Below are 18,894 nucleotides of genomic sequence, written 5' to 3'. Positions count from 1 at the left end.
CTAAATGGCTGAAAGTACGAGCACGTTCGATCCCAAAACCCATAGTTTGCGATGCGAACAATCTAATCACAGGGCATTCCAGGCCTTTGCACTACGAGAAGATGCTCTTGCAGTAAAATATTATATTGCAATAAAACTATCATCTTACTGTTCTTAAGCCAACTATGGTGTTTATGTTGAATGTTAATGCTTATTTGTTTATTTTGTTTTTATTTTCTGTAATTTAAGAATTTTTATGACATTGAGTTGCAGCCAAAAGCAAAACACAAAGTAGTGATTTCGCTAAGCCTAACGTTACGTTTATGTATTTAACCGGACTACAGATAGGACTACGATTACTAACTAATTAGTGTTTAAAAACTTTTAAAATGGTTAATAAATTTTAATTAATATATATTATTTTGGCTCGTAATTAAGCAAAAAGCGATATCTCGCTCTATCCACCACATTTATCGAAACTCGGTTTCCAGCCTTGTAAGTCCGCAGAAACATTGCTATGTCACTAGTGGTGGGACATTTTTGACGGTTTGTTTATTTTGAATTCGGCGAGGATTATATAAGCTTGCCATTCTTAATTTAGCAGGGAGAGTCATCACCACCTACCGACAACTCTTGAATTACTTTTTTACCAACGAATAGTGGGAATGATCGTAACACTATAAAGTTCCTATGTTTAGTGCATGCTTAGTGGGACAGGAATTTGAACCCACCACTCTCTGACCACCTGGCCATGTCGCACCTATTTCTGACGGCCTTTTATACTAGAAATTAATAATCTTCCAAACGACAATGGAATGTAATAATGCATTTTTGTAAAGAATGAATTGTCACTAAATATTGTTGCATATAGTTTTAACTAGAAAATGAGGATATATTTAAACGTATTTTTAGTATGAGTGGTAATACATATATTCCACCGTTTTCCTTAATAAGCAAATGTTCCAGATTTATTTTTCCTAGTTGTCTGGTTAAATACAGAGACGTTTATTTTATGAACTAACTTTCACTTTCTTTAAGGAGCAGTTTTCCAGTGAAGTAGCGGTAAGTTTGCAGATTTAAAATCTGGGGCTCAGTTTCCTGCGGCGGACACAACAGCTAGATAGACCAATGTGGGTTTGCCTTAAAACAAATCAACCAAACAACCTTAAGGAACAAACTAGGTTAAGTAAGGATTTAGAAGTCCGCTTGTCTGATATACTTACAGGAATAACAATGTTGTTTTTAATTAGCGGGCCGGGTTATTCGTATTGGCAAATCAAATAATGAGTGCAAATGGACTCCACCCTGATCTTCACTCCTCATTGGTCATTTCATCTAACAAGAACCAATCATTGTGTTTTCATGTGTCGGAAAGTTGAAAACTTATTAATATATTTAAGGATGTGTTGGCGCTTAGAAGAGAGCACTTACAGAGAATTAAGTAGGTTCCTAACATTTTTATAGAATTACACAGATTTTGAAAAGAATATCTGATGTTTTGACATCAGATGTATTCAGTATTTTCGTAATGTTTTCACAACTTTAACTTCTGCACGAGAATCTCTTAAGTCCTCACTTTCGGGTCCTTGGACCAGGGCCCGGCATGGCCAAGTGGGTTAAGGCGTTCGACTCGTAATCCGAGGGTTGCGGGTTCGAATCACGGTCGTACTAAACATGCTTGCCCTTTCAGCCGTGGGGGGTTATAATGTGATGGTCTATCCTACTATTCGTTGGTAAAAGAGTAGCCCAAAAGTTGGCGGCGGTGGGTGGTGATGACTAGCTGATTTCCCTCTAGTCTTACACTGCTAAATTAGGGACAGCTAGCGCAGATAGCCTTCGAGTACCTTTTTGCGAAATTCATTCATTGAGAATTTCTTGAGTTCTCTCGCGATCTATTATTTTCATTTATGTGGGGTGTAGTTTGGCCTTTACCTGTAGAACAATAACAACTGTACTTTAAATATAAACGTGTGTCCCACTGTTCTATGAAGAAATTTACACTGCTAAATTAGGGACGACTAGCGCAGATAGCCCTCGAGTAGCTTTGCACGAAATTAAAAAACAAAACTATCCAAGTTTAGGTAATGTGTATTATTGTAAGTAATACTCCTGAGCCCCCCAGTGGACTTACAGCGCTAGAAACCGGATTTTGTGATGGGCAGAACACAGAGAGCCCAATGCGTAGCTTTGTGTTTAACTTTAAACAAACAAATACTCCTTCGTTATATTTTCAGTTCTATAAAATAAATATTTATAAACAGATCTAAGATAAACTGTGGATTATTTATAGAAATTACATCCTATAATATAATAAAATATTAGTAAAAATTGTTAATTTAAAAATGAGTTATGGGGATCGTCAAAAAAGTACATAAAGAAACTGAATCAAAATACAAAAATTATATTGCCAAGCCTAAAACGAGGGACTAAAAAAGTAAATAACCTAGACTGGAAATAGTGTCTACGTTATTTTCTCAAGCTACAAATTCTTATTTAAATTCCATGTCCACAGCACCTATCAATTTTAGTTAGCTTACTTTTTTGCGATCCGTATTTGTGGATTTTAAATACTAAATTATGTTGCGTGTTGGTTTTTTAATGTACAACAATTTGGAGATATTTGCCTGGAGTAATACGCTACGTAAAAGCACGTATAAAACTTTACCGGTGGAAGAATAGTTTTCAAATAAAACAATTATGCTTAAAATATCGCTATAAATAAAGCTTCGTTGTTTTTTAAAGTAATTCTTTTATAAGCCAAATGGTTTTGTGTACGAGATTTCGTGTAAACACGTGTTTAACACGCTTCGAGTAAAAAAAAGCATCTGCTGAGAATAACAGCACATCTATTATGGATTTATAACCACGTAAATCATCTTTCAAAGCAAAAATATCCAGCAAATTTTGCTGTAGGCTTGCAAAACAATAATAAATAAAAGTAAGCATAGAGGGAGCTAATGGAAAATACTTAGATATTCTAAACAATCCAATACTTTGTTATGTTTTGCGCAAATCTACTCGTGGGCTGTCTGCACCAGACGTCTATAATTTACAAATGATCGACTAGAGGGAAAGCAGCTAGTCATCACCATCCACTGTCAACTCTTGGGCTACTCTTTCACCAACAAATAGAGGGATTGACTGCACATTATAACTCTTCCACGACTGACAGGGTGAGCATGTTTGGAGGGAGGGCAAACTTGTGACTCTCACATTGCGAGTCGAGCTCCACAATATCCTGATCATCAGGGCCCTTATCAACGGGAAATAAGGTGACTCGCAATGTATATTCTTAAGTTTGCGTATTTTTGCTTTAAAACTGCAGTTTTTACTTCACTCGAGCCTACAATTGTGGAATATTTTCATTTTGATGTTTGCATTTGTAAATGGCTTCACGTGTTGTTGAAACAATATTCCTTTTAACAGTGAGTCTGTGAGTCAAGGAGACATGTTTAGAAGCTGATTCTCAAAGCTTTTAGTCTGAATGTGGAATCTGAATTATCTACCAGATTATGAAGACATAATTATATATATAATTAAAAAGACCACCCCACAATATAAAACGGCAAAAAAACGATTGATTATTTGAAATTAATCACAAAGCTACACAATGAGCTATTTATGCTCTGCCCACCCCAGGTATCGAAATCCGGTTTTAGCGGTATGACTTAGCAGACATGCTTCTGTGCCACTAGGATAACGGCAATAATTAACGGTAAGTTACCTACGTATTTCGAAATTCATGATCTAGTTCTTCAGATCTATAAACCCGTTTTCTCCGCGGGTTTCACGGGTTTAGTGGATAAAGATGGCCGAAAAGGCTGCTGTTAGGTAGCTAAGCGGTATGCCTGAGAACTTACAATGTTAAATATACGATTTCGAAACCTACAGTGGAGAGAAACATTTATCTGTTTTATTCTGTTTATGTTTTGTTTTAGCTATATTCGTCATTAAAACGTATTAATTGTCAAGATAATGAATTAAAAATATGTTAAATATAATACTGTTTAAACTACTGTTTATATCAGCTACTATTAATAATCCGTTAATTTTGCAAAACTATACTGTTTATATCAGCTACTATTAATAATCCGTTAATTTTACAAAACTATACTGTTTATATCAGCTACTATTAATAATCCGTTAATTTTACAAAACTATACTCCATGTTGTTTAGTAGTAGTAACTTTAAGTGCTTTTATAGTTGTAAAATATTAAAATTCTTTGTTTGTTTTGAATTTTCGCGCAAAGCAACACGAGGGATAACTACGCTAGCCGTCCCTAATTTAACAGTGTAAAACTAGAGGGAAAGCAGCTAGTTATCACCATCCGCTGCCAACTCTTGGGCTTCTCTTTTACCAATGAATAATGGGATTGACCGTAACATTATAACGCCCCTACCGCTGATAGGTCGAGAATGTTTAGTGTGACGGAGATTCGAACCCGTGACCTCCGAATTACGAGCTGAGTGCTTTAACCACGTGGCCATGCTGGGCTATGTTGAAGTTAGAGACTACAGTAGATTTCAAGTAACTATTAGCATTCTTCTTTATAAAAATGTGTGTAAATTATAATATATTTAGAATTCAACTTTGAGAAACATTAACCTTTTCAAGACAGGTCGGGGTCAAAGGGCATGTCATCTCGTTTGTTCACTTGCATTCAAAATTTTATTGAACTATTATTTTATAGATTTATGTCAATAAGTTTGAAATGAAATGAAATTAAATTATAGATTATACTTCAAACTTGAATATTATATATGAATTAATTTCTCAATTTAAAAGTAAATACTAAAAGAACAACCTAAATATAGATTTTAGCGAGTCACGTGGTACCTCGAATGCAACACATTTTAAAATTAGATGCTTACGATGTTAAAGTACTACGCTTATAATTTCTTACAAATTAAGAACTCCGATTACTAATATTATCAAGCTAGAATGAAGTATGAGAACCTCATATCTTTTTACCTTACTGAGATATGACTTGTATATTGAATCAAACACAGTGGTCCCGTTCACCTCTTTCCAGTTTTGTAAACGATCTCTTATACACACTTACTTCAATATATGATGTGAATAACCAATCGACAGCTTAAAATGTTCCCAGAGGGGTTTTCTCAGCCATTTTATCTGTGAAAAGGCTATCACGTTCTTTCGAACCAAGATTTCAAGAAGGTAGGTTGTGTCTTTAGTCTGCTCGAAGTTTCATGTTTTTTAAACCTAATTACATGTTAGTTATTTACCTTTATAAATTATAATAATATTCCATTGTATTAATGCAGTTATTTATGATTTTTTGCTCATTCAACTGTATATAAAAAACTTCAAAAATTTTGTTCGATATCCTCCACATGTGAAATTTTAAAAGGCAGCATCTGAGTTCAAAGGCTGTAACTAGAAAAGATAATCTTTATTTATTGTTATGCATTGTAAGAAAACTAGGTTTAATAAATTATTTCTTAATAGTAATAATCTATATACATATATTATGTATAGTAACTGAAATGTGACAGTATATTACAAAATACTAGTCCATTCAAACAAAGCCAAGACAGGGAAGACTAAAGGTCAGTTTTATATTATTGGGCACGTAACATGAATGCACGTGCACTGTATTAATGCAAGCTATGTAATGTTAGCTAGACATGAATGGAAAGTCAACATGATAAAAAATAATAAATATATAGCATTATGAGATTTAGCTTCTTAGACTAAACATTTGCACTTTTGTGTTATAATATATAGTGATTTTAGCACGAAAAAAGCATAATTTAAGTTTATTTCTTTATTTTTTTTTGTGATGGTTACGAAGTTGGTCAAGTGACAGACCCCACATAGTTAGGGTATAAAAAATAAAATAAAATATAAAGTCTTACTGAAAATACACGTTTGAAATTTATATAGGAGGTAATAGAGATTATGCAAGTAATATTTGAGATTTTTAGAACGAAGAATATTTTTTTTAAATCATAATATGAAATCATCTTTCACTTTAGCTAATAATGAAACAGTCTCGATAGTTCACAAGCACGTCATTAGTAAAATATTTAGTTAAAAAATCTTCGTTTTTGTGTACAACAAAAATAATCTTTACCAAAAGTCTACAAAATTTTGTGAAGATACACAAGCTGAATCAAAAGTTATAGAGCAAATGCTCAGGATGTGCAAATGTGTAGACGAACTCATGTATATTATATCCAGTCTACTATGAAACATTAATATTAGTCCTACAGATACATCATGACCGTATATTATATTCACAATAATCATTTCTGTACGATGGAATAAACAAAATTACTTTGCTTTAGTTAAACAAGACAAAATTTTATACTCGACTTTCCTCGATGTGAAGCAAAATATTTTGAACATAACGCATGTAGTGCCATCTGTTAACAGGTTAATAAACGACTTAATAATTACACAAGCAAATAATAAATATTATAAGAACAAACACTATTATGTGATATTTAGTCGAGTTATTTCACAGTTTCATACGATATCAGTAAAGAACTATTTCATAACCAACTTAAAAAAAATTACCACCACGATTTACATACCATGGATTATATTATATCATAGTTCAAACTCATTTTGTAGGAAAAATAAATTTTAATGTAATGTTTTACATGAGTTACTGTTTACGTTTTTCTTTTGTAACTGGTTTTATTTTGTATTAAACAGAAAATTGTAATCCTGGTATATCAGGTAATAATTTGTAGATTTCAGACTTTATGTTTTGAGAACTATTATATAATAGACTTTATTTCACTCGTTCTTTGGACAGGTCAAACAAAATATTGTTTGTAAAAAAGTATAAAAATTTTGATTTGATTTTTTTAACATAATAAACATTAAAAGTGCAATAAAAATACATAAGAAAACCACTACTGACAAGACAGAAAAAATACTGTTTACAATAATTCTATCAGTACCAAATTATATGGAGGTCTAAACCCTCTGATAGCCTTCCTCGTGTCATCCTGTATCACTGTGTCAAGTTGTGTGGATTTGGTAATTTTTCCGAAATTATATGGATATATCTATATATATATCCTGTATATATATATATAGATATATCTATTTCTAATCAATGCTAGATGGAATAGTTTGCGACATACTCGTGATAACAAAGAAATTTTGTTCCTCTTTTAAATATTTAGACAGTACAAGAGGGCTCTGTTTTCGATAAAAGAAAAAAAAATCAAAATGAAAATTCTACATGACAAGTGCATCAGGTAATCAGCGGTAAATTTACGAATCCACAACGCTATAGTACGAGGTTTGATTCCCTGAGAGGAACAGAGTGCATGTAGCATTTTTTGTAGTTTTAAGCTAAAACAGACGAACTATATGACTAAACAACGACTCAGGCTATTTGAGCACCTGCCACCCACTCAATATTCTAAAGGTCCCAACACATTCCTATTTCAAAAAAACAAACACTTGAGTTTCATGTAACTCGTTTATTTTCTGTGTAGAAGAAAACACAACTTTGTAAAACAAATACCGATCCCTCTCTTTAATACTATTTACACCCACGATTTGATCAGTAATTTCAAGCAACCAAATACGTTTCAAGATGGATTACACTACGGTTATTTGCAAAGTGAGAGTATAATGTCTTAAATCAAGATTTGCAACATATTTGGGAGAGAAATGAAAGCTTAATTGTTATTAAAGGGAGAGAAATAAAAACTTAATTGTTATTAAAACTTGTTTCGATTCGTTATGTAGTTTATTTTATAGCGTTAGTTCGTTTGGAGTACAATCATACTGGGCTATGTGTAATGTCTACCACACGGCATCGAGTCACGAATTTCAGCGTTTTAAATCTGTAAGCTTACCGCTTTCATACTGAGGGACGAAAGAGCTTTCTATTAGTTTTTTTTCACTTCAAATTTTCGCGAGATTATTTTCTCCGTTTCTTTTTAATGTTATTACTACTGTTTCCTTATTTAATTAAAAATACTGCACTATAATAATAAATACGTAGAATTTAAATGTTTTGCGCAATTTATATTTATTGTTACACTTATTTAAATTATATATCAAATTATGTATCGTTTATTTGCGAAAACAAAATTATACAAACTAATACATATAATTTGTAAGCGGAAAAATCATAGATATTAAGATACGTCACATTTATCAGCTAGTTTGAAATACAAAATAATAAGTTTTTCGAAACTACTTAAAAACAATTTATAACTTACATACCAAACAGCTCAAGTCGGAAAAGAATCTTTAGTGTAAATAACAAACAGCAGATGGCAGGACCGACGCTTTGCTGTAGTAGCGAATGTAGCGAATTATCTTCATTCCACTGTTAATTCTCTGCAAGCGAGTATAGATAGTTATGATATTTTGTGTAAAAACCTGTAAGTTCTAAACATTTTATAAGAATTTCATATTCATTAAATAAATCACGAACTACGGTAAAGGAAGTTGAAACGTTTGTGAGCTGACTTAATATCAATTTAGACAAAATAGCAAAACGTAGTGAAATTTATTTTGTTTTCGTGCCTAGCTTCGTCATTGTTTGTTTGTTTGTTTTTGAATTTCGCGCAAAGCTACTTGAGGGCTATCTGCGCTAGCTGTCCCTAATTTAGCAGTGTAAGACTAGAGGGAAGACAGCTAGTCATCACCACCCATCGCTAACTCTTGAGCTACTTTTTTACCAACGAATAGTGGGATTAACCGTGACATTATAACGCCCTCACGGCTGAAAGGGCGACTCGAGTGCACAAAAAAATCAACACCATTAATTACTGCAGTTACTTTCAAAACAAATGATTTGAATTCAATATTAAATATAATTCACAATATGAAATAAAATTAAATACGTATTGTAGTTAAGACCTTTATTGAAATGTATTTCACACTTCCTGAGAGTCTTAAGTGAAGGTAGACTTAATACATCATGAAAAAAAACAACAAGAAAAACACGCTGTCTTAAGAACATCGATTCATGAATATACAACGGCCTGACATGACAAAGTGGTTAGGGCATTCGACTCGTGATCTGAGGGTAACGGGCTCGAATCCTTAGCACACCAAAAATGCTCGTCCTTTCAGCCATGGGGGTGTTATTATGTGATGGTCAATCCCACTATTTGTGGTAAAAGAGTAGCCTAATTGTTGACGATAGCCATCTCTAATTTAGCAGTGTAAGACTAAAGGGTAGGCAGTTAGTTATCAACACCCACAACCAACTTTTGAGATACTCTTTTACCAACGAATAATGAGATTGACTCTCACAATATAACGCCCTCACGGCTGAAATAGCGAGCATGTTTGGCGTGACAAAGATTCGAACTCTCGCCCCTCAGATTACAAGTCGAGCTCTCTAACTACCAGGCCATACCTGTATAAAAGAAAGAGATTGTAATGCTGATTTAAGTAAGGTAAGTAAAGAGTGCTTAAAGAAATAACTTAGTTTCTTCAACAAACAGCTTACTCTCTAAAATTGAGTCGTTTATAATGGTTTAATAGTATCTATTTATTTGTGCATTTCTTGTTTGTTTTAGTGTTGAGTTCGCCACGGGGTTTATACCTTAAATTTAAATTTTACAAGCATTAAAACTTGTCGTTAAGCTATCGAGAGGAGAGGACAATTTAAGAGTAGCCAAAATACCAAGAACCAGTTATATTATCACGAGATTGTGACCTATAAATATTTAATAATATACATATATCAATGCTCCCAGAGGCCTAATTAAGTCTGAGGGCTTATAACTCTAAAAACCGGGTTTCGATGCCAGCTGTGCGTACAATACATCTACTTTATAATGTAGGTTTGTATTTAACTAAAACAAACAATCAAAAACAAAGATAAACGTACACGTATTAGTAATGATAATGAGATACGAAGTCAAAACAATATCATGGGAACAAACATAAAACCCAATCTGTAGTTCAATTCTTTACTTTCGGAAGGCCCGGCATGGCCAAGCGTGTTAAGGCGTGCGATTCGTAATCTGAGGGTCGCGGGTTCGCATCCCTGTTGCGCCAAACATGCTCGCCCTTTCAGCCGTGGGGGCGTTATATATGTGACGGTCAATCCCAGTATTCGTTGGTAAAAGAGTAGCCCAAGAGTTGGCGGTGGGTGGTGATGACTAGCTGCCTTCCCTCTTGTCTTACACTGCTAAATTAGGGACGTCAAGCACAGATAGCCCTCGAGTAGCTTTATGCGAAATTAAAACAAACAAACAAATCTTTTGAAAAATCAAATAATATTTTTTTATCATAAGGTACTCTGTACAAAGGTAAATTGAATGAACAAGACTTGTCTTTTGGAAGTACAATGTATATTATATGTGCGGTTAATACATATATATATATAATAGCAATTATGTCTTATTCTTAATGTAATAAAGTTTCTGTTGAAAAAATATTGTGCAAAAAAGAGAGAAAAACAAAGAAAAAACAATTTTTTTTTCTTTTTGTTTGTTTTGAATTTCACACAAAGCTACTCGAGAGCTATCTGTGCTAGCCGTCCCTAATTTAGCAGTGTAAGACTAGAGGGAAGGCAGCTAGTCATCACCACCCACCACTAACTATTGAGCTACTCTTTTACTAACGAATAGTGGGATTGATCGTCACATATATAACGCTCCCACGGCTGAAAAGGCGAGCATGTTTGTTGTGACAGGAATTCGAATCCGCGACCTCTGGATTAAGAGTCAAGTGCCTTAACCACCTGATCACGCCAGATCACCTTATTGTGATTTTATATATTAGAGAAGAAAAAAATGAGTTAATACACAACGCCCACCGCTAACTCTTGGACTATTTTTGTTTGCCTGAACTGTGGAACTTATTGATATTTTATCCTCGAAAGCAAAGCCCCAAGGTGAGGAGGGCGTTTTTGAGCCAATGGGACTTTAACCTTGAGCCCAAGCATTCACGTTCCGAGTACATTAATCACTAGGTCACGTCCGGTTCTTAAATTTTCACACTATAAGTTACTGTTCATTATATAAGCTCAATAAATGTTTGATTTCATTTCAGTTTCTTTATATTCAAACAAACTAATGATCTCGCAACAAAGGGGAAAAGAAATAAACTAGGCCAATCAACGCAAACTACAGAGCGTTGTACCAGAACAGCACGTGTTTGTAATAAATTTTTATTACTGTCTCCTTCTGCGCAAGTATATGCGCACTTAAACTGACATTTAGTTAAACTAATAAACGTGCGCTTATATATATATATAATTTAATTTAATAATGTGTAATTGTGAATTGGTCGTCATTATAAATAGTAAACCCTGTGGCAATTTCAAAGGTTCTTTATATTTTGTTTTTAATAAATTTGAAATCAATAAACTATACGTCTGTTACTTTTGACCCCACCAGTGCACAGCAGTATGTTTCTGGACTTCAACCGCTAGATACTGGGTTTCGATACCCATAAGTTTACATGGCCAGGTAGTTTAGGCACTCGCCTCGTAATCTGAGGGTCACGGGTTTGAATCCCCATCGCACCAAACATGCCTGCCCTTTCAACCCCGGGGGTGTTATAATGTGACGGCCAATCCCACTAATCGTTGGTAAAAGAATAGTCCAAGAGTTGGAGGTTGGTGGCTTTGACTAGCTGTCTTTCCTCTAGTCTTACACTGCTAAATTAGGGACGGCTAGCGCACATTTCCCTCGTGTAGCTTTGCGCCAAATTCAAAAACACACAAGCAAACAATCAATATCCATGATGGGCAGAGTACAGATAGTCCGTTGTGTAACTTTGTGCCTACTAACAAAAAATAACTGTTATTCTTCTGTGTTCTTTCATAGTTTGAGTGTCTTTTCTTTTTCTAGTTGCTATTTTATATTTTTTCTATTTCTTAAGAAAATTCTAACACTTTTAATAGTGTATTGAAACAAAATATGTAAAAGCATCATTTGGATATCTGGTTAAACACATTATTCATGCTATTTTAATGTCATTATTCTTATGTTTTAAGCCTATTGGCTAGTGTATTTGACTCTGCATCTGATGGTTTATTTTTCGCGTCCCTCTGCGGCAAAATCACAATACGTGACTCTTAAATTCAGCTATTCGATTAAAGTCGCTAGATAGTTTACGGTTAACTCATAGTCCTACTGCCTTCTCTCTAGTCCATAAGTTCAAAATTAGGGACTGCCTGCGCAGATAGCCCTTAAGTGGCTTTGCGCGAATACCCGAAATAAAAAAAACAACAATTATTTTTGAAATTTTTCTTTTTTGTTTTTACACATTTTTCTAAAAGTTTAACGCCCTTGTTTTATCCCGCATTCTTAATAGACATCTGTGTATTAAAGTTGACGATGACTGATATTTTCATATCCAGAGTTTAGACAGTTAAATAAACAGGTTACATGACACGAATTCTCTTCTGTATGTTTTATCGCACACTTAGTGTTATCAACTATTAAATATTGTTTTGTTTGTCACATATTTAAAAATAGAATATAAATACGTGTGTCTATTTATTTACTTAATGTTCACATCGATACGAAAGAAAGAAGTTTAAGTAAAATACTTTCGAAATAATGATCTAAACTACAATCATTTGTGACATGTACATATGACGCAAGCGACTCTTGTTTTTAAAAGAGAAAAAAACACGCAATCCAACTGAGAATACTCAAATACTGGGGTTAATAACCTGTGGAGTTGAACGATGAACTAATTTCAATAATTTTTGATGTCATAAACCCATAAAATAAATCTAAACATCTTTGACAGTTTCTTATTTTAATTGCAATTGTGTTATACTTTATATCCCAGTTACTGGAGCCGGTATGGTCAGGTGGTTAAAGTATTTGACTCGTAATCTGAGGGTCCCGGGTTTCAATCCCGGTTGCACTAAACATGTGAGCGTTATAACGTGACTGCCAATCCCACTATTCGTTGGTAAAAGAACACCTCAAGAGTTGGCGGTGGATGGTGGTGACTAACCGCCTTCTTTCTAGTCTTATACTTCTAAGTTAGGGATGGTTAGCGCAGATAGCTCTCGTGTACCTTTACATGGAATTCAAAACAAACAAACTGAAAATACGGTTGTAACCTCACCTAATGCCACTAAGAGATTCAGCGGGAAGCCTGAGAGCTTAAAGTGCTAAAATACGGTTTCGATACCCGTAATAGCCGTGGCACAGACAGCTTCATGCTGAGAAACAAAACCTTCCCTAATATGCTTGAAATATGTGTCATTTTGTGATAGAGTGTAGTGTTAAACATTAGTGAAGTCTGCCCGTATTGTAATATATTTAAATTGTTGCCTATAGCTAATCGTTTTAGCTAGAAGAATATGTTTGTATTGTAAGTTGTTACTTACATCTGACTACTGTAGTTAAAATGTCTTTTTTGTACGAGATATGTGATTCTAAGACCACAATTTACACAGGAATTTCAAGAATATAGATCATTGAATCTACTAACTTATTCTTCATTCAGCCGAAAAGTTATTTAAATCACTGAAAAATTAATGTGAAGCCTAGTTTATTATTTGGTTTACAACTTGTCGCTGAGGCATTCCGGTTTCGGGAAATTCCGACCCTTGTCGGCCCAGCATGGCCAGGTGCTTAGGATGCTCGACTCGTAATTGAGGGTCGCAGGTTGAAATCGCCGTCACACCAAACAAGAGCATTCGGTTAAAAATAACTTAGAAAGGTAGAAAAAATTTAGAGAAGGTCGATTTGATTTGATCCTGTAGGGACAGTGTGTGGAACATGTAGGGACAGTGTGTGGAACATATTGTAAATTACGTCATCAAAAATGCTTAAACTTAAATAAAATCAAAGTTTCTTGAATTAAAACATGTACTTTTGAGCTGTTTTTACACAAATTTTAAGTTAAATTGTTAATTTGCGAAGTGTTATTAAACTATTGGAAGAGTCTGTTTGTTTGTAGTTATACATAAAGTTACACAAAGTTCCCAAGATTATCGAAAACTGCACTTTGTCATTACAAAACTAGAGACACTGTTGAGGCACTTACGGGTGAGGATTGTACATGAGTAAGAATTACAAAGGATTGTACACGAGTAAGGATTACAAAGGATTGTACACGAGTGGGGATTACAAAGGATCGTACACGAGTGGGGATTACAAAGGATCGTACACGAGTGGGGATTACAAAGGATCGTACACGAGTGGGGATTACAAAGGATCGTACACGAGTGGGGATTACAAAGGATGTGATTACAAAGGACACGAGTGGGGATTACAAAGGATTACGAGTGGGATTAAAAGGATCGTACACGAGTGGGGATTACAAAGGATTGTACACAAGTGGGGATTACAAAGGATTGTACACGAGTAAGGATTACAAAATCAATAATAGTTAACAATAGGGATAACAGGAAGGCGAAACGTTATAAATATTAAAATAAACTTTGAATTTCGAGAACGAAATGGAACATAAATAAATATATATTTATAATACAGGGAAATGTATGAACATTGAGGGGGTAGAAAGTAATGCTAACACCCAGAAGAATGAATGAAAAAACAACACAGTACTGAACTGAACAATTGCAAGCAAACTAATTTGCTGTGATAAAAAATAAGTAAAAGTTTCATACCAAGTTTTAAGACTATAGTACAATGAAACTTAGTGAAAACTACTATCATATAAACATTTATGTTCATAAAATTGTTTCTCAAATAGTGTTGTAACTTATGCTTATAAATGAAGTAATATTTGATAAAGCCAGTCTAATGGAGTAATAATTGATAAAGCAGATCTAATGGAGTAATATTTGATAAAACAGACCTAATGGAGTAATAATTGATAAAGCAGATCTAATAAAATAATATTTAATAAAACCGATCTAATGGAGCAATGCTTGATAAAATCAATCTTCAGCCTACTGGTAATTTCTGGACTTACTACAGAAAGTAAAAGATAGAAATAACTATGAAACAGAATTATTGAAATAGTTACGAACATAAGAATCACGTTGTAATAAAACATACATTCAGACGTGTGACGTGTTCAAGCCATAAATTTATAGTTGTCGCGTGCTATTCTCGAACGTGCTAATATGGTGTTTCAATATCCTTTGTAAGCCATTCCTGATAAGCCCATTCGATGAACTCGCCAATCCAGTTGGGCCACAAAAGTAAAAAGATGAATCTTAACGTAATACGTATGTAATATTCAGATTAAATTGTAATGGATAAGAAAGTCAAAACTTGTTTAAAAGAAATCTAATAGGCATAAACAATGTTGAAACTAAAAAAAAAATAAAGGCAAAAAATTACTTATAGAGAAATATGAAAAAAGTGCTTACAAAACTTAGAGCTGTATTAATTTAAAGTTAATTGCGTGATTATCACTGTCTAACGCATTTTTTTAAAATATTACCCACCTACTGGTGGAAAATATATGCACTTATAGCGACAGAAACCGTATACTACTGAGGTATCACAAATATCCCTGGTTTAATATCGAACATGGAAGATAAACAAGTTATGAAACATATAGATAAACCAACTAACCCATTTTTAGTAACAAAAATAAATAGTTTATGTATTCTTCGTACACGTTTTGGTCATTGGTGTTGTCTACTTGAAGTGGATGTTATCTTTGTTCATTCTTTATTTATTATTAAGCAGATAGTTGCACAATGAACTATGTGCACCATGAGCATCGAAGCCCGATTTTTTACCGTTATAATATTTCATACTAACCGTTGAGCTACTGAAGGGCATAATTTATAAAGTACATGGGCTAAATGGCTAGATCCGAAACCCCAAGGTTCAATCTGTAGCCAGCCATCCCTAGGACTGCTAATTAGAGAGAAAAGGCAATAAGTCAGTTAGATCTGCCGCCTGCTCGACTTCTCTGAACTAATTAATGGAACTGACTGTTGCATTTGTGACGCTTCCGCAGGTTTTGAATATGTAAATAAGCAAATTACATCTCAGCCACAACCGGTAGAAAATTACGATGAAATTGGCATTTGTAAGAACTATATGTTAGTATTTTTAGACGTTATGTACGTGTAGAATGTCATCGTTCCTGGGAAAATTGTGTAACAGCTAGTTCCCATGGAAACTAAACATACCCTCAGATTATAAAGATGTGTTGAGATTAGGTGTTTAAAATTTCGAAAACAGGGATATCACTTGTCTTACAGGATATTGTAAAACTAGTAATGTGGAAGTTTTAATGAGTATATTAGCATTTTATACTTCAAGGGTAAATTATGTGTTATTCTTTTTCTTAATCATGTTATATTTATAATATTGGTTATATTGTTTATTATATACAATATATTACCTTTATAATCTTTAAGTTTTATTGTATATTTTCATTATGAGGGGACTATTCTGCTTTCTTAGTTTAGAATATTTAGAACTAACCTAAATCTTCCAAGCCAGCCGAACTTTGTGAGACATTATTGGGATTAAGGCCGAAACTGCCCAACTGTTTAGTTAATTTATTATAGTTAGTACAAGTAAAAGTAACATATTAAATGAATTAGTACGTTATTCATGGGTTTAAATTATAATTCTGACACATATGGGAAGCCAAATCTGATCGCAAACAAATCATAATTTTCAACATAAACGAATAACATTTAATAGCATCTCACTCTATTAATTTAACACATCTTTTAAAAGTATTTGTACCTATGCTGTAGTCAGTGCATTTCAACATGAGCTAATACTGAGCCAATAAAAAACTGTAAGCAGAGGATACTTTATAGATTATTTAGTATTTACAGTAAAACGTATTTAAAGGTTTAAAATAAAATCACGACTTCGTTACAACAAAACATTTGGTCGGTGTTAAAACAATGATCAGGTGTCAGTCGTAATTAATGGGAAAAAATCATATGACTTGACCTGATTCTAGTAGAATAATGATCTGATACTGATACCATCTTCGCTGCGAAAATGTTGGTATTCAGCAACATTTTGGAACATTAACTTGGATATGAACTGCTGTTAGTACTTAGCACTGATTTAACGGGAACAAAAGTATTCGTTGTTCTTTTTTTTTCTTCATCTACACGTAAGCTAACTAGAAACCCATCGCCAGATCTTGGGCTACTCTTTTACCAACGAATAGTGGGATTGACAATAACATATAATGCCCCCACGGCTGAAAGGCCAAACATGTTTGGTGTGACAGGGATTCAAACCCAAGATCCTCATATTACGAGTCCAGTGCCCTAACCACCTGGCCAGTTTCAGCTTTATGAAAACCAGATTCCTTTATTTATTTGTCCTTACATTGAAGACACTTTACATTACAAGTCGTGTCTAACAGTGAGCAATATTTTATAATACCTGTCGTATTTTGGCATATACACGAGTATATACTACACAGTGACGCCTCTAAATGTCAGTTTATCTAGACACTTAAGCAACAGTAGTTCCGGGACCGTAGGAGGCACAGAAAAAGTAGAAAGGACAAGTGCATTGTGGGTTGCTTACCTTGTAATAATGGATATACCTTTAGAGCTTCCTAAGGAAGCAGCGAAGAAGATTGAGGCCAAGGTCTATCATCAGAGGAACATGCATTTCATACCATATATTTATAATTAGTAATTTCTCTCTTTCCTCATTTTTACATGATGTAAATTAGCTCTGTTATACTTCATAAATTTAATCTGAGGCTTTTAACTATTGTAATGATAATTACTAGGCGTTCCTCATGTATTAGATGATATTTCGTTTTATTAGTAATACAACATATTTTAGGCTTAGATAATACAGCAAAGTACTTTAAAATCTCGGAATATTTGTTTATGGCATCAACTTTGACTATTTCCCAAACACTCATCTAAACATTAACTTTCAAAAAGTCTTAGAAATTATTTTATTTGTAAACCATATCAATTGATAGACAGGGTTTGGTTTGGTTTTTGAATTTCGCGCAAAGCTACATAAAGGCTATCTGCGCTATCCGTCCCGAATTTAGCAGGAAAAAACTAAACGGAAGGCAGCTAGTCATTACCATCCACCGCCAAATCTTGGACTACTCTTTTATCAACTAATAATAACGCCCCCACGGCTGAAAGGGCGAGCATGTTTGGTGTGATAGGGATTTGAACCCGCGATCCTCAGATTATAAGTCTAGTGCCTTAACCACCTGGCCATGCCGGGGCCTGAAGGATGGAGCCTTTAACGTTGTCCAGTAAACTGAAGAAAAAAACAACCAAAACGTAGTTTATAGTTTAATTTTTCTTTACTGAAAATAAATATTTAAAGACACGCGTTTGACTCTAGGGTTGTGATAACAGAAGTCTTGACTCTTGGGTTGTGATAACAGAAGTCTTGATAGACAAGGAAAAGCGGTTATAACATGAGGTTAGAATTTCTATATTCTTAGCAGTAATGTCAATTTCAAGATCTTTTTAGTTGAAGGCTATAAGTTCAATAGTTTGTTTCAGGTAAAGAAATATTTCTAGTCACTTCAAAAACGCAAAGTGAAAGGTATTCCATTGAAAAATGAATTTACGTGGAAAAACCTGGAAATATTTTACAAATGCTAATCATATCGATTTTTCGCCTCCTAGGAATCAGTTTTATTAGTAATAAAAAGGTAAGAAATGAATGAGATATTCAAGAAATTCTTTCTAAGTTTTCAAAACCTCCATTTTCTATTTCTTGCTCCTTTATTTCGTCGATTGTTTTGTCTCTGTACAAGATGCACATTTGGAAACCGAAACTTCGTTAATGGTTTTACTTAGATAAAGTAAAATTTGTTCAACATTGTTACGAAATGGAACTGATGTTGGTAACGCTTATATAAATTAGATTTTGTCCGAATTTGTTGGAAACTGAAGCTTCCTGTTGATAACGCTTACATAAAGAATATTTTGTTATACATTGTTGGAAACTGTGGCTTAGTATTGGTGACACATAAAGTACATTTTGTTTTACGTTGGCGTAGACTGAAGCTTCGTGTTGGT

The sequence above is a fragment of the Tachypleus tridentatus genome, chromosome 7 (assembly GCF_004210375.1).
Source record: "Tachypleus tridentatus isolate NWPU-2018 chromosome 7, ASM421037v1, whole genome shotgun sequence".
Classification (NCBI taxonomy): domain Eukaryota; kingdom Metazoa; phylum Arthropoda; class Merostomata; order Xiphosura; family Limulidae; genus Tachypleus; species Tachypleus tridentatus.
Note: the sequence above shows the minus strand (reverse complement) of the source record.